Raw genomic sequence first — 24,184 nt, 5'->3', positions numbered from 1 at the left:
TTGGTGGTTCTGTAGACACACCCAATCCTGGCATATCCCTCCCGAGACTCAAAGCTGGGCTTAAGTGTATTCCTGGGGCTCCAGCAACCCCACCAAACCTGAGGTCTGGCACTACATGTGAACTCACCCTTTAGTCTGCTACGGTGTCTGATTTGCAATATGTAACAGAAACAGTGGCCTGCTAGCCATTAAGGTATATTTTATTTATTGTTATTTTTACATTTATATCCTGCTCTTCCTCCAAGGAGCCCAGAGTGGTTTACTTACATGCTCAAGTTTCTCCTCACAACAACCTTGTGAAGCAGGGGCGTAGCAAGGTTGGCCCACCAGATGCCGCTGGAAGCCTACAGGCAGGAGTTGAGGGCATGCCTTCTCTCCTGCTGTTACTTCCCTGCAACTGGTACTCAGAGGCATCCTCAGAGGCCGGAGGTGGCCTATAGACCTCCGGCTAGTAGCCGATGATAAACCTCTCCTCCATGAAGTTATCCAAAGAGTATATACATATACTCCCCTACTCCAGACAAGAATTAAGACCTCTTTTAATGCATAGATACAACAAAAAGATCGTACAAACTTGAGCACTGTTCAGAAGGTACTGCTTGTGGTAGCAAGCATGACTTGTCCCCCTTAGCTAAGCAGGGTCCGCCCTGGTTGCATATGACAGGGAGACTAGAAGTGTGAGCACTATAAGATATTCCCCTGAGGGAATGGAGGCGCTCTGGGAAGAGCATCTAGGTTCCCAGTTCCCTCCCTGGCATCTCCAAGATAGGGCTGAGGGAGATTCCTGCCTGCAACCTTGGGAGAAGCCGCTGCCAGTCTGTGTAGACCAGTGTTTCTCAAACTTTTTGGAGTCAAGGACCGCTAAATTCTTCGTGCAGAGTTTCAAGGACCGCTACATTCTTCATGCGCAGTTTCCCGGACCAGCAGTTAGTAAAGGGGTTTCAAGTCTGTCTATCTATCTATCTATCTATCTATCTATCTATCTATCTATCTATCTATCTATCAGACTTCTGTACTGCCCAAAACTTGCATCTCTGGGCAGTTTAGAATGAAAATAATATAAGCATTAAAATAATTAAATTTGGAATCTTTTGCAAACATGGAATATTAGGGGTTCTTAACCTTGGGTCCCTCAGTTAAACTCCCATAACCCCCAACAACAATGGCATTTGGCCATTATGGCTGGAGATTATGGGAGTAGAAGTCCACCAACGTCTGGGTACCCAGGGTTGAGAACCCCTGAATCTAAAAGCCTGGGTGAACAAATTTGTCTCCAGTATGTCTGGAGTGGAGGTGCTTGTGATTACTCAATGGAGAGGGGATGTTGGGCCATTAGAAAAATTCAAAAGCTACATGGGGCCAATGAAAACAACATACAAGCAAGCCCCACTGATGCAAGAGGGAAACAGCGTTCCCTCTCAAGGCGCCTCGACCACAACAGGCAGCTCGGTTTCAATCAACCAACCTTTGGCTGCAAACAATGAGCATGCAAGAACCAGCAGCCCTTCAAGTGGCGCCCACTGCCATACTTTTTCCTCCATGCCCCCGCACCGCATTCAGTTTGAAGCTGTAAAGATAGGGAATAAGATAGCTGTAGGAAGATCTCAGCAGCACGTGGAGGCAAGGCACAAGAAGGGTCCCATGCCTCCGTGATACTCTTCCTCTTCCGTGCCATGTGCAAAATTGAGGAAGTGAGTGCCTTGATTTCAGTTGTGGGGGGGGGGGGTGTTGACTCCCAGTCAGGGACCGGCACTCAACCCTTCGGGGACCGGCAGCGGTCCAGGGACCGGTGGTTGAGAAACACTGGTGTAGACGATACTGAGCGAGATAGACCTATGGTCTGACTCAGTATATGGCAGCTAAAACACTATAAACAAAAAACCTGATACAATAGGTGCATTTTCTAGTGTTGCAGTAGTGCAATTGTGTTTGCACAACCTCTGACATGCCTCATATGTTTAGTGGGAAATTTTTGCACATGAGTGCAGTTGAGCATCCCTTTGACTTTGCAAAGCTACATGACCTTCTTGCTCTAATGCAGCTTTGTTCATTGCACAAGTGCTTCATTGGTCTGGCTGTCAGCCTCTCTGCTTCATTGGTGCTTTGGAACTATGGGCTTGGATAAGGCTCTGCATAATAATTTTTTTAAAAAATGATTCTTATCCCTATTTGTTTGTGTCCTGAAATGCTGGGCGAGTTCTATGGTGTTCTAAAATGGCGAGCTGCATCTTTTCAGCCAAACCTTTTAGCTAAAGTATTAACTGATGTTTTTAGCTGAATTTTATTGATTGTTTTAACTGTAAATTTTATATATGTTTTAAATGTGTTACTTTTTTTTTGGTAAACCACCTAAAGACTTTGGTAGTAGGTGGTATATAATGTGTTAAATAAACAAAAATAAATAAATAAATAAAACTCATTGTAACCTTTAACCCTTTACTGATATATTTTTTAAAAAGAACATGTATATTTTCATCCGTGAAATGTTGTAAGTAAAACTTCCATAGACATGTGGTACCTAGAGCCCTAACCGTGTTATGGAGAACTGTATTGCTGCAGTGCTTTTCTCTTCTCATGTGAAACAGGTTTCTCTAAGGAGGAATAGAAAATGGTTTTGGAATAATTTTTTTGGCGGGGGCTAACCTATGACACCTATGATATGAAATATAAAAACCTCTTGCAAATGGTGGCAGAAGTTTGCCATCTGCTACAGTTTGGAGCTTCCTCCTCTGGCCCACTCTTTGGAGTGCTGCTGGCAGCTGTTTGGAGAAATAACTTTGCCCCAGAGCATAGAAGTTCTGCCCCCAGGGGCTGGCCTACAGGAGGTTGTGCATAATTTGACTTGAAGGCAAAGTGCTGCTCAGCAGAGCAGGAAATTAGGAATGCTATTTTTAAATTTGGAAGAACTTTAATAAACAGTGAGAATGTGTGTGGGATGTTTTTTCCATGGGTTGAAAAGCTTTAGGAGCCTTTGGAGAGTCCATGCCGACATTAAGTCATTTTCAAGGGCCTTCAGTCAGCTCTGCTCATTGCAGGAAGACCATTGAGCTCCCGAGAAAGGAAAAAACACACCAAGTGAGTCCTCTTCACATGTTATGTTCAATGCACATATCACCTGTGTATGGTATACACATGAACAGGACTTGATATGTAACAGTTATTCACACATTATGTACCGTCGTAGACTTGTGATTGTATCTTGCATTTGAGGGACCTGAACCCAGGTGGTCCGCTTTAAATGAATGCATATGCAGTCACTTACACAAAAGCATGCACATGAGTACAGACACCCGCATGCATGGACAATGTAATGTCTAAATAGGGTAGTGGTTGAGCATGTAAATAACTGATAAGCCCAGACCGTGTGCCTTGAGTGAGGCTGAAATCTGCCTTGAAAAAATCAAGCCACCATGTTGAATGCAACCAGTGTTCAATCTCCCTCAGAGCAGGGAAGGTTCCCACGATTTCTCTTGACCACTGTATGGACGTCATCCCCCAAAGGGGCGTAAGGCCCACTTAGAATCTGTGACATGGCCTGCCCCATATTGGATCGGTGTGGGGGAATCCCAAGTGTCACCATTGCCCAGAATGCATGGCCCTTTCTAATTGATATGGACAGGAGACAGTATTAAATAGGCTACTCTGTATCTGCAAGAAGGGTGCATTGCCTGTCCATTGTACCAGTAACTGATCTATACAACTGTCTGAGTCAGGAAGGTTGGAGCCCCCGCCCTCCGCCTGCTGCAACTGACTTCATGGACTTGCCACCACTTACTTGTTCAGGCTGAGTGCCAAACTTAGCCCCAATTCCATGTCGGCCGTATCTCTTGTGCTGGCATCAGAACATGGATGCAATACCCATTTCCCTCTCCCAGCTAGCAAGTGCTGCATTGGCTGGCTGGGTGCCCTAGGGGTGAGAGGGACCCTGGAGCTGGGGGACATCTGTCCTCCCTGGTTCAATGTTGGCTATGCCACTGGTTTGACTGTTGGATGAAGGGTACCTTTCCATTGCAATCCAGAAAAATCCTTGTGCACCAGCAGTATTCTCCATTTTTGAAACCTGAGCCTCAGCTTGACCTCTGAGTCAATTGTTTGAAGAGCGAGGGAGGAGATGTAAACTATCAACATTTGGGCAACAGTGATGTAAATAAAACTCTGGATTGACCAGCACAACCATTTACCAAGCGTGCATGTGTGTTTCAGAAGTTTAAAGTAGTGCAGAATGCACCTGCCAGGATATTTACTGGTGCAAATCATGTGGCACACTTTACACCTGTTCTGCGTTGGTTACTAATTTGAATTTGAGCTCTGAGACCGGGCTACTTTCAGGGCTGCCTATCTCCACAGGAACTTCCAAGGACGGCTTCAGAGACCCTGCTTTCAGCCTTGCCTTTGACAGACTGCTTTTAGGTGGGCAGCAAAATGTTCATGTTCTGCAAAGCTTTCAATGATATGGCATCTTAATTTAGCAGTAAGGAGAATTTTACCTCACTTTAGATGCAGAAATAGGGTAATGCCCTCTGGGATAATTAGATGTAGATATATGTAAATATTGTCAGATACAGGCTTATGTTCTTTGAATTCTAGCATATGCATCAATGAAATGGAAAGGACGTTTTCTGCTAAATAAGAGGTTTCTTAAAAAGCTGGTGCAATATAGTAGCTAAGAGACTGGGCTATGAATCAGAGAGCCCCTGGTTCGAATTCCGCCTTTGCCATGAACTCACTAGAAATTTAACCATGGTACCTAGACTAGAATATTCAGAGGTAATTATTTCAAATACAGTCTTTTTTTTTTTTTGTCCCAGGCAGCCCTGTTTCTGTTCTATGTGCAAAAGGGATAAAGGGAAGCCCATTTACTTTACCCCTCCACAATGTCGGTCACTAAATCGACACTTTGTCAAGTGTCCATTGTTTGGCTCCTAAACTTTTGGACTGACTCCTAGATCCAAAGAAAATTTGTCCAGGTTTGCGCTAGGTGGCCTCAAACAAGCCATTCCTCAGCCCCCCCCGCCCGGTGCAATATGGAGCTAGTAATGCTTACCTTACAAGGTTCTTGTAAGGCAGGGGTTCCCAACCTGTGGCACTCCAGATGTTGCTGAATGGCAACTCCCCTCACCCCCGGCTACAATTTATTGTATGTCCGCAGTACCACAGGGTGGGAGCCCTTGCTGTCAGGATTGCAAGAAACTATGAGAAGCACTTTGACCACTCCGGCACTATTGAAATGGTTTATCTTTTGTTGTAAACCACCATGCAGGGGTGTAGCAAGGCTGAAGTGGGCCCTGGGACAAGAAGTGAAAAGGAGCCCTCTGTGCCCCTGCCTCTTCCTCCCCCCACCCTCTTGTGTTTGCTGCAGAAATGGACATGGTGAAAAGCGACTCATTCTCAGCATGCCCTTTTCCTTGCGCCTATGCACGTAATATCACACACTTTTGATCGGGATTCAGCAGCTAGACACTGTATCAAGCAGGCATGAGGGGAGAACAAGGAGCAGGCGGTTTCCCAGCAGGGACATTTGTCCTCCCTTGTTTGATTATAGCTACACCCCTGTCGCCATGGGATATTATAATCTGGCGACACAGAAATGCAAAAAGTAAGTAAGAGTAATTAAACTCTCCTGTATAAAAATCTTCTTGTAGTGGCAGGGGTATCGACTGAATACGACCCACTGCACGCTCACTGTCCTTGGCAGAATGCATAATAGGACTTGTTGGACTGCGGCCAGTATTTGTCCTCTGGATCTAAACTCAGAAAAATCTGGACTGAGTTTGCATTTTGCACAGCTGTTGCCATTAAAAGTTTGTTTCAACATCCATATACATGCACAGCTGCCCCCTCTGAAGTTTTAAAAATGGGGAACATGCTGGATTTCCCCATTAGCCTTGGGAACCTGAGAAGACCATTTTGCACTCCCCTGTGATGATCTCACAAGATGGCTCAGTTCTTTGGAGGCTGATGTTCTTAGCAAATGAGAGAATATTTAAGTCTAGAGTGGTTACTGATTTTGTTAGGACTGGTGCCCAGAATGTGGAACTCTTTTTCTGCTGGACAAACTGCAAATGACCTAACCTCTTTCTATCCCTATACAAATTCTGAATATAAAATGCATCTTGCTACTTTTGCTTTTCTGCCAAAATAGCCATATAATTCTACAGATATTGCTGCCATCAGATTTGGAGGACACTGTGGAGTGCAATTGGATACCATCGATAAGACGTGAAAGCCTTTGTATAGTTAAATCCAATCTTTGGGCCATTTTACTTTCACTGGGCTGCTGTACAAGCTTTCAGAGATGGGCAGGGATTCTTTTCACCACCAGAGACTTCTTTTTCTGCCCATATGTGCATTTCCGACTGATCCCCTGATGTATTCTGTGAATACATCAGGGCAGAAAAGAAGTCTCTGATGGTAAAAAGAACTCCTTTTTCTTTCCCAGGAATACAAGCTGCTGCCTTATACCAAGTAAGACCTTGGGTCCATCTAACTCAGTATTGTTTACACTTGACTGGCAGCAACACTCCAAGGTTTCAAGCGGAAATCTCCCCTAGCTCTATCTGGAGATGCCAGGGATTGAACCTGGAACCTTCTTCATGCAGAGCAAATGCTCTACCACTGAGTTATGGCCCCACTCCCTGTAAAGTATGCTCCCACCATCACAGCATCAAACTTGCAACCTCAGCATCCCACACCTCTGCCTTTGCTGACTGTGCCATGCTCAGTTCTTGGGGCCATTCACATAATTGGTCAGGCAGGCTGGTCCAACACCTTCCCCCTGGAGCAGGGATTCTCAGAGTTGGGTTGCCAGATGTTATTGGACTTCAGCTCCCATAATCCCCAACCAAAGGCCACTGGGGCTGGGGATTATGGGAGTTGAAGTCCAATAACATCTGGAGACCAAACGTTGAGAATCCCTGCCCTAGAGGATAGCAGAAATGTTGCTGGGAGTGAAAACTGCGCTCTCAGATGATCCACACTGTGCTGTGTGCAGTGCATTTACAGGCTAGGCTCCTGTCTTTGTGTCCATTTGGGCTGGGCACAGCCCAAGCAAACACACAATCCCGGAGCTGGGGTTAATGGTGTGCTTGCACCCTTAACCTTGGCTAAAAAGCCAGGCTAGGTGGTACTGCCCCTCTGGGATCGGACCCAATCTCGGCAGTTCTCATGCACAGCCTAACCCAGGCTGGGCTTCCCTAGCCTGGGTTAGGCTGCAGGTGAGAACAGCCGCCTTGTGTGTCTTGTGGAACTCAGCAGAGTGACTAGCAATAACTAAACATTCTAGCAAGCTTGTCCACCTCTCTGTTGTTGGGGGCAATTACTTATGTATAGCGGAGTATTTCAGGAGCTCACTCCCACTACAGCAGAAGTTAACAGGGTCTCGGGAACAACAGCTTGTAAATGATAAGCATGGAGATTCCTGTAAGGTTAAACTGATCTACTTTATTCAGAAGTACATGATGCTAGGAAAAGGCCCATATCTAACCTCAGGCTACAGGTTGGTCAGAGAGAGACCTATAGAAGCATGGTGCTCAGAGGGAGAGCTAGATGCATTCTGGGAAGAAGAAGAAGAAGAAGAAGGAAGTCATTCCCAGGAAGTTCCGGAGGGTCATAGAGACAGAGATAAATAGGAAAAGAGAAGGAGACCCTATCTATCTATCTCTGCTCTCAATGCTCCTAGTGGTCACTAGGGTTACTGGTGCAAAAGGTCAATGCCATCTGCAGTTGGCTCTCCAACATCTATGATCTTTTGGAGGACTGGAAATGGAACATGTGGCTTAAGAAGTCCACTTACAAATACATTTCAGCAATAGCAATTTGCTGTTGCAGGAGAATAAATGTGGCAAAGACCTTCAGTTTTCAGGGAGCAAAATGTGAATTTAGATTTTACCACCCTGAATAGTTTGGCATTATATAGTACCTGAAAACCTGGCCATCTTGCTGCTTGCTCTTAACTTCAGATAGTTTTATGAACAAGTTAAAAAGTACCAAATCTATACGTTTTTGGGGAACTTGCACTTCTTTCTTCCCTCCATTGCAGAAATTGTATATTGGTTCCTATTCTCTGCTTGCTGTTCTTTAACCAGTTACTAAACCATAAAAATACACGTTACCTTGTTCTGTGACTGGCAAGAACCTTTGGTGAAGGACTTGGTCAAAAGCTTTTTCAAAGTCCAAATATACAGTGCCAAACATGTACATGGAAATTGCCATGCACATAGATAGCATTTTGTAAATCAATAATAAAGATGCAATCCATCCAGCATTGCTTTGGCACAGCCCTGTTTAATAATATTTTATTTATTTATTTTATTTTATTCATTTATATACTGCCTATAACAAAAAGTCTCAAGGCAGTTGACAATCTGAGGATGATACTGAAATTAAGACCCTGAGCTTTTCAGTTGAGCAGTGGTGGCTGCTGCCTCAGGGCTGGGGGGCAGAGGGCAGGGGAGAGGGAGCTGGGGTAACCATAGGCAGGGCTAATAGTAGGCAGCTCCAACCCTAAGTTAAAAAGAACCAGCCCATGGTTTTCTCCAGACACAATCCAAATCTCCATCATTCACACCAGCTGAGTATTTAGTGCTGATTTAATGCTAAATTTGTTAGGGGTGTGCGTGGAACTGGTTTGTGCAGTTTGGTCCGAATCTGAACCAGTCCGCAGTCCACAAACTGGTTTGGTCAAATGCATGCATGGAGGCCATTTGCGTGCTGCCACCGCCATTGAGAGGGTGGGGGGAACTCTGCGCAGGCCTATCGGTAAGTTACTTCTCTTTTAAAGGCGTGTCTCTCTCTCGCTGCTGCTGCTCCTCCACCACATTTTATTACCTTCGGAAGCAAAGGGGAATCCTCACAGGATTCCCCTTTACAGGCGTGAGAACTGGTCTGTGGACTAATCGGGTTTGGTCCAGTTTAATTGCGGACTGGACCCCTTTTGCCCAGTCTAGTTGATCGAACCAGTCAAACCGGCCTGTTTTGCTGTGGACCTGTTCAATCGTGGATCAGTTCGGCACACCCCTCACTTCGCCCCTTGGTTGACTGTGAATAAAGGAATCCTGCCCTTAGAGTGGTTCACGAGGGATGTCAGTGTGAAAAGTAGCAATGCCCCACCTCAAGTCCCCATGATTCCTCCTCCCCCCAGTAGCTCCATCCCTTCTTCTATCAGCATTGCCTCCACTTCTCCACCTCCTTGCAGTCTCAGCCCTCTCCTCCTCACCCCATGCAGGACTAGGCTAAGAAGATCAACCAAAGTGGGGAGGGGTTGGAGTTTTGAGCACCTATTTGCAGGTAGCACCTGCATACACATAGCTTGGAAATACCACAATGTATTTGTCCACTATTTTCTTTTTCCCTCACAAATATGCACATACAATACACACTTTTTAAAAAAAAGCAACCCTTATTTCTCCCTTTCTCACAATATAAACATTTCTGAGATATGTCCTTGGGCTGTAATCCTATGCACATAGCAGTTACTTGGGAGTAAGCCCCAATGAGTTCATTGAGGCTTTACTTGGAATAAACTGTATAGAATAGGCTGCAGTTCTATACAACCAGGCGCGTAACAATGATAGGGCAAGGGGAGACAGTTGTCTGGGGGCCCCACTGCCTGGAGGGGCACCCCAGGGGCACCTCACATGACTCCCCATTGCCCCCTGCCCAGCCCCAAGGCCCCTCAGCCACTTGCCCTCTTCGCCGTCTCTCCTGCTTGTTCTGCTGGCCGGCAATCCAGCAGCAGACAAGCTGCAAAGAGCTCCTTTTCTCCCGCCTCTCAGCTGATCGGCGGGTGGGCGGGGCTTCCACGGAGGCCTCCGTGTAGGCCGCAGTGAAGCCTGAACTCGAGTAGGGCCCAAGCCAGCCAGGAAGGAGGAGGCAGCCAGAGTGTTCTCTGCAGCAGAAGACCCCCTGCTGCACTGCTTAACCCAGACCAGCATTTGCCAGGTAGAGTGTGAACTCCTTTTTGTGGTTACCTTTCCCGCCCCCCCCCCCCATATATAGGGATCTGCTTGCCATAGGGCTTGGATATGGGGGGGGGAGGGACTGAGAAGTCTCTGAATATTTATTTTGAAACAGCTTGGAAAATTTGCTGACTTAAAAAAAGCTATCTAAAAAGTCCTATAAGTGGCTTGTTTCATGGCAGAAAATTGCAAAAACTTCTGGAACGGTATCTTATTAATTTTATTTATTCATTCATTCATTTATAAATGCACTTATGTTCAAGTTGTTTTGCAGCCCAGAAGGTCTGAGTGAGAACTGTGAAGCATGTCTTGTGCTTTTATTTTATTTTATTTTTCTTGTGTGTGAACTGCTCCCCAATAACTTGCAGGGACTTCAGGGTAAATCTGGCCAACATGTGAATGCAGCACCTCCATTCCAGAGGAGATGTGTCTTAAAGGGCTTTAAAAGCCTCCTGTGAAAAACCTCCTGGAATCAAACTTGACTGAATTTGTTCAGAATTCTGAGAAAACAAACATAGGTTCACCCTGCATGGTTGAAAGTCTCCTTTGCTAATCTGCAGCGAGGGGCCCATTTTAATAATTCATCTTTCTAGTGTGTTCTAGGCATTAAAAGTAATACAAATGTATAGTACTCAATGTATATCACTATATATTGTGACGTGTGTGTGTGTGTGTATTCAGTGAAATGTATTTGCAGGTAGCATACTTATTTTGGAATATCAGACTTAAATCCTTGGGGGCCTGGGGTGTGCGGAGGCCCTGGACTTTGGGGGGGCCCATTTTAAAATCTTGTCTCTGGGCCCACTCCAACCTTGCTACGCCCCTGTATACAACACTTACTTGACAGAATCCTTTATCAGATTTGAAAATTCTGATAAATCATAAACCTGTCCAAAATACTTCTTTCAACACTACTTACTATTAACACCTTTGGGAAGGGTGTAACTCCCAAAATAACCAACTAACAGGAAACAAACACTGGCATAATGACTATAGAGTGGTGGAGCTACTTGGATATTTTGGACTGGCCTGGTTTCCAAGCTGTGCCTGTTAGCTTGCCTGTGAAGAGAAGGCAATAATGTCAGAATCCTTTAAAAAAATAAAAACAGATATTTCTTTATTAAAAACACATTTCAAATAGGATAAATTTGAAGTTGTCCTATTAAATGCCTTGTTTTATTTGGAAGCCATAGCCCCCTCCTTCTCTTTTGCCCCCAAGAGAGGTGAAAGAGTAAGAGAAAGATAAGGGAGCTACCCAGCGGCTTTGCTTAAAGTCCCAGAACAAAAGCAAAGGCAGAGGACTTCTTGTTTTTTGTCTGCTAATAAAATAACTACCCAGCGGAAGTACCAGTCCACCATATCCCCCACTTCCCCCTTCATTCTCTAGATCTCTGAATTTTGCCAAGATTTGCTAGTGGCATTTTCAAAAGAAAAAGAAACGAGCTCCCAGCAAATGCTTGAGAAATCCATTGCTTCCTGGGGGCTTGGTTGAGGAACTGAGAGAGGAGAAGAGGGGAGGCTAGAGAAAGGTAGCCAGGGCTCCTGCCTGTTCTCAGTTCCATTTGCTTGCAGACTGGGTGCTCCCATTTTGCACAAAGATCTCCAGAAAGTCTGTTCAGCCTGCCTAGAAGGACCCTGGGTAATTAGATGGTTGGGCTGGCTTTGTTTCCTGGCTGTTGGTCAGGAATAGGTGCCTATTAGCTATTCTGATTTCTGATTGGTTGGGGGCAGGGCTAGCCCCTGCCCACCCTTAGGGGAAAAGGCACATACTGAGTGGTGCTGGGGTACTAAATATGCAATTTGGGTAGTGAGTAAGTCTGGTAATTACTTCATTTGGGGGCAACGGATCCCACTGAACCCCCTAAGAGGGAGGAAATGGCTTTACAAAGGAATTTAGGAAAAAAAGACCAAGAACCAGTGCCATCTATGGCAAGCAGCAGAAATGCAAGAGCAAGATTCAAGCAAGAGAGACAAACAGAGAGAAAGACAGATTGGAAGAGATGATATGTTTGGTGAGAGAATGAGGGGCTGGCAAGTGGGGGGCAATGCTCCCTCTGCCCCAGATGAGGAGCCTACATTGCAGTGGAGGACACACAGTACAGCATTTTAACTTTAATAGTTTCTAAGATGAAGGCTAGATTTCTTGTCAGGTTCCCTGACAGGCTTGGATACCAGTTTGTTATGAATGTAAAAAAAATACTCATCATCTAGGTCCCCATGGCCACTCTGAAATAATTCTCTCCTGCTTCATTAAACTGCTGCCACTTCTTCTTCTCCAATTTGCTCTGCTGGCCCACCTCCAATACAGACTTAATAAAGCCTGTTTGAAACCAGTCTGGGTCTGGATTTCTTGTTCTCTGTAACTTGATTGCAACATCCACCCCAAGGTGTTGGTGCCTGGTAGTGAGTGGTGTTGGAGAAGTGACAGCATGCGTGGGTGGCTAGGAATATCTGGAAGGAATAATCGTGTCACTGCTTTATTACTCAGAACGTTACATATCCAGATGCTTATGGCCTGTACTTTGAGACATTGGGTTGCTATACCCATACACAGAGGTGCACCTAGGTAATTTTGGAGCCTGGACCTAAAGGCCTTTGGAGGCCTCCCCTCCCCTGCAAATTAAGCAGCATCATGCTCGGCCAGGCGACCACACTTCCCAGGACAGACTAAAGAGGATTTGTGGGGCCCCAAGGGCTGTGGAGGCCTTGGACTTCGGCCCGGAAGTCCAGGGGTAAGAGTGCTTCTGCATGCGTATGCACACACACACAAACACCCCATACTAACCCTTCCTCTCCTCTTGAAAGAGCACAGCTGCCTAAGAGTAGCATCAAGTGATGTTGGATGCTTGGGAGGTTCTCTAGAGTTTACTTTCTCTCTTTAAAAACAATTAATGGCATATTGTGATCTCAGAAAATCTAACTCATATTTATTTGGTCCCGTGCAAACCAGGCTACAAATAATGCATTTTCTGTAATTTGGTCAGATTTTATTATTTACACTAATCAGGAAAATTATGGTTGTTTCCCTACTAAAGACAATATTAGAGTGTGGATGGATTGCTGAATTTTGGTTTGTTGTATTATGTCTTGCTGTTTGTATTTGGATCAATATTGTTTAGCATTGTAAATTTGTTTATAAGTTTTAAATTTAAAAAAATTAACGCAAAAATACAATACAATTGTAACTAGGAGTAGAGGAGTACATCACCATTAAATTCTGAGTTCCATAAAGTAATAAACAAAATCCATCATTGCACAGAATTGTCTGCTTTTTCATGCAGATTAATAAGTTAATTTTGTAAGTAACACAATGTTACAAATATGTTTATATTTATTATTATATAATGAGGGTGGTTGCGGAGAATTCCAATAAGTTGAAATAAATACAAAGAATTTTCTCTCTCAGTGACTTTGAACATTAATTATGTGTAACAACAATAAGCTTCTTGAGGAATCGGAGGGAAAGGGTAAACGTTTTCCCCCATTGGAGTGGTCTGTTGAGGAATGCTAACTGGTATAGGTCTTCAGTTTTGGCTTAATGAACCAGTAGCTGTCCAGAGATAAGTTGCAATAAACGGAGCTTGATCAAAAGGAAGAACTGTGTGAAAAAGTGTTAATTGATTTAGCATTGAAAGGCAAGCTGGGTGGTTTCCGCTGTCTGGTGGTTTTGCTCAAAGTTGGACTGATCAATTGAAGGAATGTATTGTAGGACTATGGCAGATGCTGGCCAATTTCAGGATTGGCGCGCATATCAGATGTGCATGATTCATGTCTTATGAGGATTCAAGAGGTCTGCCCCTATCTTAATTCCCATTGTGATCTTCTAGACCAGGGTTTCTCAACGTGTGGGTCCCCAGAAGTAATTGGACTTCAACTCCCATAATTCCCAACCAAAGGCCACTGGGGCTGGGGATTATGGGAGCTGAAGTCCAATAACATCTGGGGACCCACACGTTGAGAAACCCTGTTCTAGACGAAGAACATCGTCTAGAGAGGCAGCCACATGCTGCGGTTTCCTGTATGGACTGGACAACTTCCACCATGCTGTTGCAATTTTTTATTTGGTGTTCGCAATGAAAATGGTTCCATCTGCAGGGCAACTCGGTGACCATGAATGACTCATGCTGTAACTACTGCTATAAGAAACAACTTTAAAGTGGCCTCTACGTAATATGTGTACTGGCTTTGAAATTGTTGCGTGACACATCCCACCCCCCCTGTTGAAATGGCTGCATGGAAAATCTTGCTCAGTGAAATCACCGTATCTTACATTTCAGGCCTGGTCTGCACATGTAACAGAACGAGGTGGTAGGATGCTGAGGCGGTAGAGTAGACTTTACTGGGATTTGTTTTAATGCTCCCCATGTAAAATTTCCCCACAAACAACAATAATCCCTCCAGTAAGTCAAAGAGAGAGGGAGAGAGAATGAGCCCATCCAGCATCTTGCTGTGCAGGTTTTCTACTTGCAGGATGTGTGTGTAATTATTGTTGATTAACAAAACAGAAATATAATTAGCAAGACATTTCAGCTTCTGCCTTCTTCATCTGCTCTGGTGTTATAGGCAGCTACTGTACCTTTCCTAAAACATCAGAGCAATTGAAGAAGGCAGATGCCAAAACGTCTTGCCCATTATATTTCTGTTTGGTTACATAGGAATCTAGGAAGCTGCCTTCTACCAAGTTAGACCATTGGTCCATCTAGCTCAGTATCGTCTGCACAGACTGGCAGCGGCTCCTCCAAGGTTAAAGGCAGGAGTCTCTCCCAGCCCTAGCTGGAAATGCCAGGGAGGGAGTGTGGAACCTTCTGCATGCAGGCACGCAGAAGAGCGGCCCCATCCCCTAAGGGGAATATCTTACAGTGCTCACATGTGGTCTCCCAATCAAAAGCAAACCAGGGCAGACCCTGCTAGCAAAGGGGAAAATTCATGCTTGACAAGCTCTCCTTCCCATTTATTGTTAATCAATAATACATTTATACTATTATTTTTTATTAACTGCATCTGTCTGGGAGCCAGATAATGCTTGAATGGAGTTCTGTTTTCAGTTTTCAGAAGGAAGCACTGAAAAAAGTATGAATCCTTCCACCTGCAGTCTGACATAATTAACAGTCCACTCTACCATTTCAGGTCACTGCCACCTCATTCCGTGGCATGTGTAAACCTGAAGAAGACCACCTTATAATATGTAGTTAAAAACAATATGTAGTTAAAAGACGGTGGGCCATGGTTCAGTTGGTAGAGCATCTGCTTTGTATGCAGAAGGTCCCAGGTTCAGTCCCTGGCATCTCCAGGTAGGATTAGGAGAAACTCCTGGCTGGAACCTTGGAGAGCCGCTGCCAGTTTGTGTAGACAATGGTGAGTTAGATAGACCAATGGTCTGACTCAGTATAAGGCAGCTTCCTTAGTTCCAATCTTGCTTGTATGGAAAAACTTCTTCACTGTCATGTTAGCTAATCTTTCCTGAAAAGGACAAAGCGGGGGGAACCCCCACATGGCTGATTCATAAAGCCTTTTGGACCACTTGAGTTTCAAATAGTTTTTTTTAATGGTAAATATTTAACAGATAAAATTATAAACTCGGAGAGGCTTAGAAAGGAGCATATGGAAGCCATTCTTTATGCTGATCTTCAAAGAGAGCGAGAGCCACTTTAGAATTAAGGAGTTGACACTAAAAATGAAGACTTTATGGTCTTTGTGTGCTCGGAGAAAAAAGATGACGATTTCAGGGGAAAACAAGGAAAAAGGATTTTAAGACAACAATAGGTATATTAAATGAATATTACGCCTTTCTTTCTCCTTGCCCCCACGTCTCTGCAAGGTGAATTCCTTCCTGAGCCAAGCACTTGGCTGTATTTTTATTCTTCCCTCTTGACATGTTGAAAGCCTTGTATGCATCCTATTTTTTTTTTTTTTGCAAGGGTCTAGAGAAGTAAAATTAATTTTTAATGTTAAATGAAGATTTTTTTTTTTGGGCGGTGGGGTGGGATTATAAATGCATAAGTAGGATTTTGTCAGGGGTTGGGGAAAAAGAAGCTTCTGGCAAAGAAGAGACCCAAAAAGTCTCTGTGACATTAAGAATTTTCTTCAAGAATGTTAAATAGTCCAGAGGGAAAGCAAATGCAGAGATAATCGGGGAACTCTTGATTTTTGATTAACTCTGGTGCTAAACCGTTTATAATAAAAGGACTGTTCCAAAGTATTTCTTTTTTTATATTACTTTTTTCAAAAATCTGTGGCACGTGCCTGCTTAATATAATACATGCGAGTGAAGTGTCTTCGCTTATCAAAGCTTTGCAGCTGGCTGTACGTTTATCAAAGGGCTGCTTCCAAGCTTTCATTTGAGTCGGGGCTTACCAGACTCCTTAAAAAAAACTTATCTGGGACATAAAAAGCAACAATGAAGACAATTCTGCCTCTGAGCATGTGCAGAATGTTTTACCCTTGTCACAGACAATAGTCTAATAGTTTCTTCCAAGTCATTTTGTATTTGAGTACAAAAGAAGAGCAGGATTGGATCCACCAAGTCTGGCATCTTCTTCTCTGCTCTCCCATGGCCAATTAGATGCCTCTGGGAAGCCCATAAGCTAGCTGGGCATACTGGCTAGAAGCCTCTTCTTCCACTGTGCTCACCAGGAATGGGTGTTCAGTAGGATTCAGCGTATCGGTGCCTAAATATAAAATACATGTATATTGCATCAGTTATACAAGGCACAAATGTGCATAAATGGTAGGGATGTGCACAAAGTGCGATCCGGAGTCTGAATCACAACACATTCCTTTAAAATTGAGGGATTACATATCTCCTTTAACACAAAGGAGCAGAGGCGTAACTAGGGAAAATAGCACCTAGGGCAAGCACTGAAATTGCGCCTCTGTCCAAACAGGAATGATGGGACTTGTAGTCAACAGTATCTGGAAATCCCTGTTAAAAGGAACACTGTACCATCTAGACATGGTAGTTGATCAAAACCTGAAAACATGAGCCATCTCTGTAAAAGACTTAGAACAACAGTCAGGAGTTATGCGAGGATTCCAAGTGTCATTTTCTCTGTCTCATCTCATTCTTTTTAAAAAACATGACTTTGTCCTAGAAGATCATCTGCCCAAATAGCCACTAGCAAAATAGGGGAAGAAGAAGGTGGTGGTGGAGGGGGTCTATAGACCAGTGAATGATTCCTGCCAGCCTTTGTCTTATGATGACTGTTGGCTCATGATGGGGTATATGTGCATTCACCACACTAGTGCTTACTTTGACACCAAGAGGGAGGAGGATACATTAGTTTGCCACACTAGACAGAGGAATTTGCAACAGGAGCAGACAGCCAAGTTCTGCCAGGGCCAAAACCAGCCCCTGCCAGACTAAGAAATCATTGTCATTTGCTCCTTCCTGTCACAAGCAGTGTGCTGTTCTTTTATTATTGACTAACTCTCAGATATCCCAGTCATGGATGGAAAATTCAAGGTCAATTTACAAGAGACACATTTTCTACATGGAAGTTTCTTCTGTGCAGGTGTTGTGCAGAAACCCATGTGTAGTGACCGCCAGGGGCATAGCAAGGTTGGAATGGGCCAAGATGAGATTTTAAAATGGGCCCCCAGCCCCTCAAAGTCCAGGGCCTCCACACATCCCAGGCCCCCAAGGATTTAAGTCTGATATTTCAAAATAAGTATGCTGCCTGGAAATACATTTCACTGTATTTCACAGTATATAGTGATATACATCGAGTACTATATATTTGTGCTACTTTTAATGCCTAGAACACACTAGCAACACTAATTATTAAAATGGCCCCCTCGCTGCAGATTAGCAAAGGAGACTTTCAACCATGCAGGGTGAGCCTATGTTTGTTTTCTCAGAATTCTGAACAAAGTTTGATTTCAGGAGGTTTTTCACACGAGGCTTTTAAAGCCCTTTAACACACATCTCCTCTGGAATGGAGGTGCTGTATTCACATGTTGGCCAGATTTACCCTGAAGTCCCTGCAAGTTATTGGAGAGCAGTTCACACACAAGAAAAATAAAATATAATAAAAGCACAACACATGCTTCACAGTTCTCACTCAGACCTTCTGGGTTGCAAAACAACTTGAACATAAGTGCATTTATGAATGAATGAATGAATGAATAAATAAATAAATATTTGTTCCAGAAGTATTTGTAATTTTCTGCCCTGAAACAAGCCACTTTTGGCCTTTTAAGATAGTTTTTGTTTTTAAAGCCAGCACATTTTTCAGTCTGTTTTAAATTAAATATTCAGAGACTTCTCAGTCTCGCCCCACCCCCCATATCAAAGCCCTATGGCAAGCAGATCCCTATATGTGGGGGTATCCACAAAAAGGAATTCACAGCCTACCTGGCAAAGGCTGTACTGGATGGTCTGGGCAGAGGGTCTGCTGCAGGGAACTCTGCCAGCCTCCTTCCTGGCTTGCTGCCTCCCTTGGGGCCTGCTGAGTTCAGGCTTCAGGGAGGCCTACTCGGAGGCCTCTCTGGAAGTGCCTCCCACCCGCCGATCAGCTGAGAGGCGGGGAGAGAAGAGCTCTGCAGTTTGCAGGCTGCTCCGATCCTAGGCCTCGCCGATCCTAGGCCAGAGCTGGAGGCAAATGGCTGAGGGGCCCTGGGGCTGGGCAGGTGGGCAATGGGGTGGGGGTGGCAGGAACTGGCGTGGCGCCCCCACCTCAGTGGCGCCTAGGGCACGTGCCCTGCCTGCCCCCCCCCCGTTCCACCTATGCAAAGGAGAGCAGGTCCATACCTGCTCCTCAGCCACACGTTGCCACTTCCCTAATCATGGTGCTCCCCCAGCTTCCAGCACGCATTGGCTTTCCCCCAGCTGCCCATGCGCCATGCTGGCATGCACATGGCTTCTACACATGCAGTGTGTTCACAGAGCCTTAAGTCCAGGAAACAGAATCAATTTAAAATTCAGTTCAGGTTCATCAGTACTTTTAGCCTACTTTCCTTAAAGGAAGTAAGCTTATGAGATCACTGAGCTTTGTGTGTATCAACTTCATAATGCCCACTTTGGACTTAATTTGATACAGTTGTAGGGACACATAGAGACATCTCAATGGCGTATTTGTGATAATGTCATCTACCCCAGTTCAAGATGATGGAGGCACAAGCTAACTTGTGAAGACAGTAATTATCAATTAAGATTATACTGTAAGGAAAGTAGGCAGATTAGTTCTTACCAGACAATCTTGCTTTAACTCTCTGGTTCAGTTCTGGTTCAGGCAGTTTGAACTGGTTTAGCTACATTTCATGCAGAATAACACAGAACACCTTCGCTTGCAGTGCAATGCAATTTCTATAAAATGGAAACGGTGCTATTTCACTTTTATTTATTTATTTCACACACTCATATACCGCTTGCAAATGGGTCTCAAGCCAGTTTACAGTTGATTAAAAATAACTACGAACAAACAATCAGCAGTTAAAACAAATAGTTAAACTTTAAAATCAGATTGAGAGAGAGATAGAAAGAGGAAGAATGGTCCTTCTGCCAGTATGAAGTTGTCCATTTGGCGTGGAGAATCCATAGTTAGGAGCTGCTGATAGACTGGCCTTCCATGACTTTTTTCTTTAGCCCCTGAGTTCCAAGAGCTTTTAAGGAACCATACAAGGATTTTTTAATAAGTGGTTCATGTTAACATGCTATAAGGAGAATGGAGTTTAAAATCCCTTTGGCTTCAGTCTTGGCTTTTACTCTTTGTTTTGCGTTAATTACCTATGACACATGGTTTAAATTATGTACATGCATCCAGAGGCCTATATTCAGTGGGTGCATAATGAGAAACCTAATTAGGTTACAGGAGAAACGGTAAAAGAAACCCACTAACAAATATATTAATACATCATTTTTAGTTCTGGTTCCATTCTGTACTTGCAGATAGCAACGCATTTGGAGAAATTTGATGATGTGGATATCAGTGTCAAGACAGTCCACCTTATCACAGATGGTAGACCAATGAAGGGGGGAAATCAAAGGAATCTGGGGAATAGATTTAAGCGGGGAGTCAAGCCAAATCTAAACACAAAAACCTGTCAGAAAGGCTTTTCCAAAACTGAGCCTGAACCTAAAATCTCTTGGCTGGCTTGAATCATAGAATCTTAGTGTTGGACAGGACCTTGGAGGTCTCCTATACCAACCTCTCAGCTCAGAAGAGGAAACTGCTACAGTATCCCTGAGAGACTGCTGAAACCAAACCCCTAAACACAAAAGTGGTAACTAGTTTCAAACCCAGTAGAGTAATAAAGCCAGCAGGAAATTCTTCTTGAGGGGTGGTAAGGCATCCTCTCTGCTCCAGCTAGATTTAGAAAAAACTATATTTCCTGGTGAACCATCTGAAAAGAAAAGAAGCAGGCACAGAAGAGGTTGTTAGGCAAAGGCCAGAACTGGTCTTCCTCCTGTGTTCAAACTGCTGTCAAAGCAAGTCTGGAAAATTCTTGTATTTTCTGTGCACTGTAGTTTTTCCTTGCTGTTATTGTACTACTCATCCTAAACATTGTACTACTCATCCTAAACATGATGTTTTAAATTATAAAACATAATTTTAATTTTAATAGTTTTTAAAACTTATTTTAATAACTATTTTATTCTATGGTTTTTATTGTCATGTATTTTAATCTGTAACTTTTAAATATTTTAAATTGTGTATACCACCTAGAGATGTACATATTAGGTGGTATAAAAACATGATTGATAAAGTATTTTCTTTTTTTATCCTGTTTGCAAAATTTGCATATGTTCTTTTTTCATACCCTATTACAGTAACGTACCCAAAACAAAATGGCCTTAAGAACATGCCTTTACCTCTCAGCCCTTCCTATTAGAGGTAACCTTCACCACTGAAGCTTTATTTGATTCCATCTTTACACCATTACATAGTTCAATACAAACCTATATAAGTGTTTCTTGTGGAAGCAGGTTGAGGAATTCTGGTCCCACACAAATGTGGGTGTGAATGTTTCCAGAAGTATAAATGGATTTTCATTCCAACAAACAAGCTCACACCCTTAGTTAATTAAGGCGGATTTTGAAATTAGTAAACACTATAGATGTACTGGTGTGAAGTTCCACCCATTCATTCCTGGATGTTTTTGTTTTGTTTTTTAAACTCTCAGGAGGAACTACAAAGCATGCCAATATCCAAAAAGAGGAACTGAGAGTTCTTCGCACCCTGGAAAACCTATAGGAGAATGAACTCCACACACGTTTCTCTGGTTGTCATATTCTGGGAGTGTTTGATCACACCAACTCAGAGGTGGCCAAAGACCTCCAGGTGCCTGGGGCAAGGTATCAAATGCCGTCTCCCCTGCCTCCATTTTTGTTTGCAGTGGCAATAGCCACCACTGTTGCTTCACTAGACAAATGCATGGGGATGCATGTGAACACCCTTCTCCACAACAACAACAACAACAACAACAACAACATTCTCCTCCTCCTGCTGGCCTAGTGTGGTGCACTCCTATCTCTCTTGCAGTAATGTAAGGGGGAGAAAATGGAAGAGGAAATGATGAAAGGGCACAGGAGAGGCTCTGTAGCAGGGCTGTACAACTTCAGCCTCCAGCTGTTGTTGACTACAACTCCCATTATTCTTAGCCACCAATGATAAGGAATGATGGGAGTTGTAGTCCAACAGCTGGAGGACCAAAGTTGTGCAACCCTGCTCTATAGAATACAGTAGAGTCTATGAGAGGCTTTGTAGGATATCTTATGTATTCTGTTGCCCTTTCATGATTTCTTCCTCCCCTTCATTTCAATTTCCATTTACATTCCTAGTCTGGAATGAACTGAGGCACTTATGGTATTTGGGAAGCTCTGCTAAAATATCTTGATTGCTATATAGAAAAGCCAGTTCTTAGGGTTCTGCTCTCCACCAGGCATGAACAGAATGGAGCAGTTCTGTTCCATTATTGTTCTGGGATTCTGACATCTGATTGGTTCTACTATGATTGAGTTCTGGTGGAAAATCTGGATTCTGGAATGTCTGATTGAAAGCCCCACAAATGCCTGGTCTTATCAAAAGGTTTCTATTGGAGGAATGTTACTTTTTGCCCCTCCAACTCCCCCAATGAACCCCCTTGGGGTAAGACCAGGCATATTGGGGGCTGCAGCCTCATTAAATCTCCCTATGCATGTAATAAATTGATGTTTCAATTGGATTGCATACCAGGAATCAAAGGGACTGCAGCCACAAAACTGGGTTCTGGCTAAAAATCAGATTCTGACTGGTCAAGTTCTGATCCAAAAGACATTTCTGAGAATGCAGAAACAAGAAATCTTGGGCAGTATTCTGTAAAGCTGGATTCTATTAGCATCCCTAGTCTCTGTGGCCTGAGCTCCACACAGGGAATTCATGGGTGTGAGAGTATGCACAGTTTTCCTCTGTACACCGAGCACATACGCAGTGTGCACATACCCACACTAGTGATCTCCAACTGAATGTCCCCATGCATGCCCCACCCTTCATCATGGGTTAGGTGTTTTTCTACTGTGATAAATGAAACTGAGTGGTGTGGACAGGGGCGTAACTATGATAGGGCAAGGGGAGACAGTTGTCTGGGGGCCCACTGCCTTGGGGGGGCAGAGGCAAGTCACATGACTGACTCCCCCAGCCGCGCACCCGCCCGGGCTTCTTTCAGTTGTATTCATCTTCCAAAATTGATGAGACCTGGAGCTACCAGAACAGCATATCTTTCTCTAGTACCATTAAATGACTTGCATCGCCTACAATTTACAAAACCATAGGTGTGTATGTGAGTGTGTGTGTGTATATATATGCTTTTTGTTACCACTATTCAGCCTCATTTAAGATTTCTTTACTTCATGAGCTGAGCTTCAGTGAGGGGGGCATTTTAAAATCTTGTCTCTGGGCCCACTCCAACCTTGCTACGCTCCTGGGTGTGGGCTGGAAGTTATGCATATGTGGAGATAATCCTCCATGCAATGTATTTGTAATGGATCATATGTTGGAAGGTTGTTCAATCTCTGAAAAGCATACACCTTTTCCACACAATTGTAGAAATTGTGGGAAACAATTGTACCACGAAAATAGCATTGCGAAGCAACATTATTTGGCCAAATGCAGATTTATTTGCTTAGTTTAATTTAAACTTGTTGAATTTAGGTTTGTGGGTCTAGTGTGACATTGTCAGGAGGATACTGTAGATATGTAGTATCCTGATATTTCTTTATATACTATGATAACATTCTCCAGTCCAGGGATGTAGCAATGTTGTAGTGGGCCCAGAGACAAGATTTTAAAATGGGCCCCCCACCTCACTGAAGCTCAGCTCATGAAGTAAAGAAATCTTAAATGAGGCTGAATAGTGGTAACAAAAAGCATAGTAAATTTTTTATATATAGAACCTATGTGCCACAATAGAACATCATCCTAAATTATTTTTTAAAAGGTTTTGTAAATTGTGGACAATGCAAGTCATTTAATGATACTAGAGAAATACATGCTGTTCTGGTAGCTCCGGGTCTTAACACTCACATCAATTTCGGAGGATGAATACAACTGAAGGAAGCCGGGGTGGGTGCACGGCTGGGGGACTCAGTCATATGACTTGCCTCTGGGCCTCCCCCACCCAAGGCAGTGGGCCCCAAGACAACTGTCTCCCCTTGCCCTATTATAGTTACGCCCCTGCTCCAGACCACTATTTGCCTGTGGACCACAGAATCGGGTTGAAAGTCTTCTGTTCTCAAACTGATGTTCAAAGTTTGTTGGTTTTCTCATACAGATGATTAATCTTTCTGTTAATTTGCAACTCTTCTGTTAATTTGCAGGTAGTTCTGTACACACACGAGGAAGATGAAATCCCCTGGCAATTACAAATTAAGATGAAAGTCTAGCCATTCCTCTTAAAGTCTGGTTTGGCAAATTTGCTGATGAACTCCTAGAGCAGATTTCTAGTAAACCCTTTCCAGTTTTGTGACGATCTGATCAAACTGAGGGTAATTACCTTAATAGATTTTGGAAGTATTTATGCTGGAAGTCCATCTTGTTGCAGCTGGTAATAATTTTGCTCGTCTTTGCGATCCCAGAGTTAAGCTATTTATTGACTACGACGGCTGGGATCCAGGGAGCTGCACAACCAGTTCAGTGTGCCTGAGGGGCCTTGGTACATGTGCTCCTCAAATATCAGCCCTCCATAGCCACATGGCATTTTTTTCCTGAAATTAAGGGACATTCAAAAACATTTTATAATAGGACATGAGGGTG

General features: G+C 43.7%; 1 protein-coding gene across 9 annotated transcripts in view; it reads left to right on the top strand.

Moving 5' to 3' along the window:
* The window catches only part of PDZD2 (PDZ domain containing 2), a 382,173-nt gene that overhangs the window by 66,717 nt on the left and 291,272 nt on the right, over positions 1–24,184 (top strand). For 3 of the 9 annotated variants that reach the window (XM_053299059.1, XM_053299062.1, XM_053299053.1), the window contains exons 1-3: positions 20,573–20,788; positions 21,078–21,249; positions 23,749–23,916. The exons of 2 other annotated variants lie outside the window; for them this stretch is intronic. The gene's annotated coding sequence lies outside the window, so the exon portion shown is untranslated. Of the gene's footprint in view, positions 1–9,261; positions 9,286–9,751; positions 9,940–20,572; positions 20,789–21,077; positions 21,250–23,748; positions 23,917–24,184 lie in introns of those variants that run through there. 4 more of the 9 variants (XM_053299056.1, XM_053299055.1, XM_053299058.1 and 1 more) reach the window with 4 other exon arrangements.

Source organism: Hemicordylus capensis, chromosome 2 (genome assembly GCF_027244095.1).
Source record: "Hemicordylus capensis ecotype Gifberg chromosome 2, rHemCap1.1.pri, whole genome shotgun sequence".
NCBI classification, from domain to species: Eukaryota; Metazoa; Chordata; class Lepidosauria; order Squamata; family Cordylidae; genus Hemicordylus; species Hemicordylus capensis.
The sequence above is the reverse complement of the archived record's forward strand: the minus strand, read 5'-3'. Positions and strand labels throughout refer to the sequence as shown.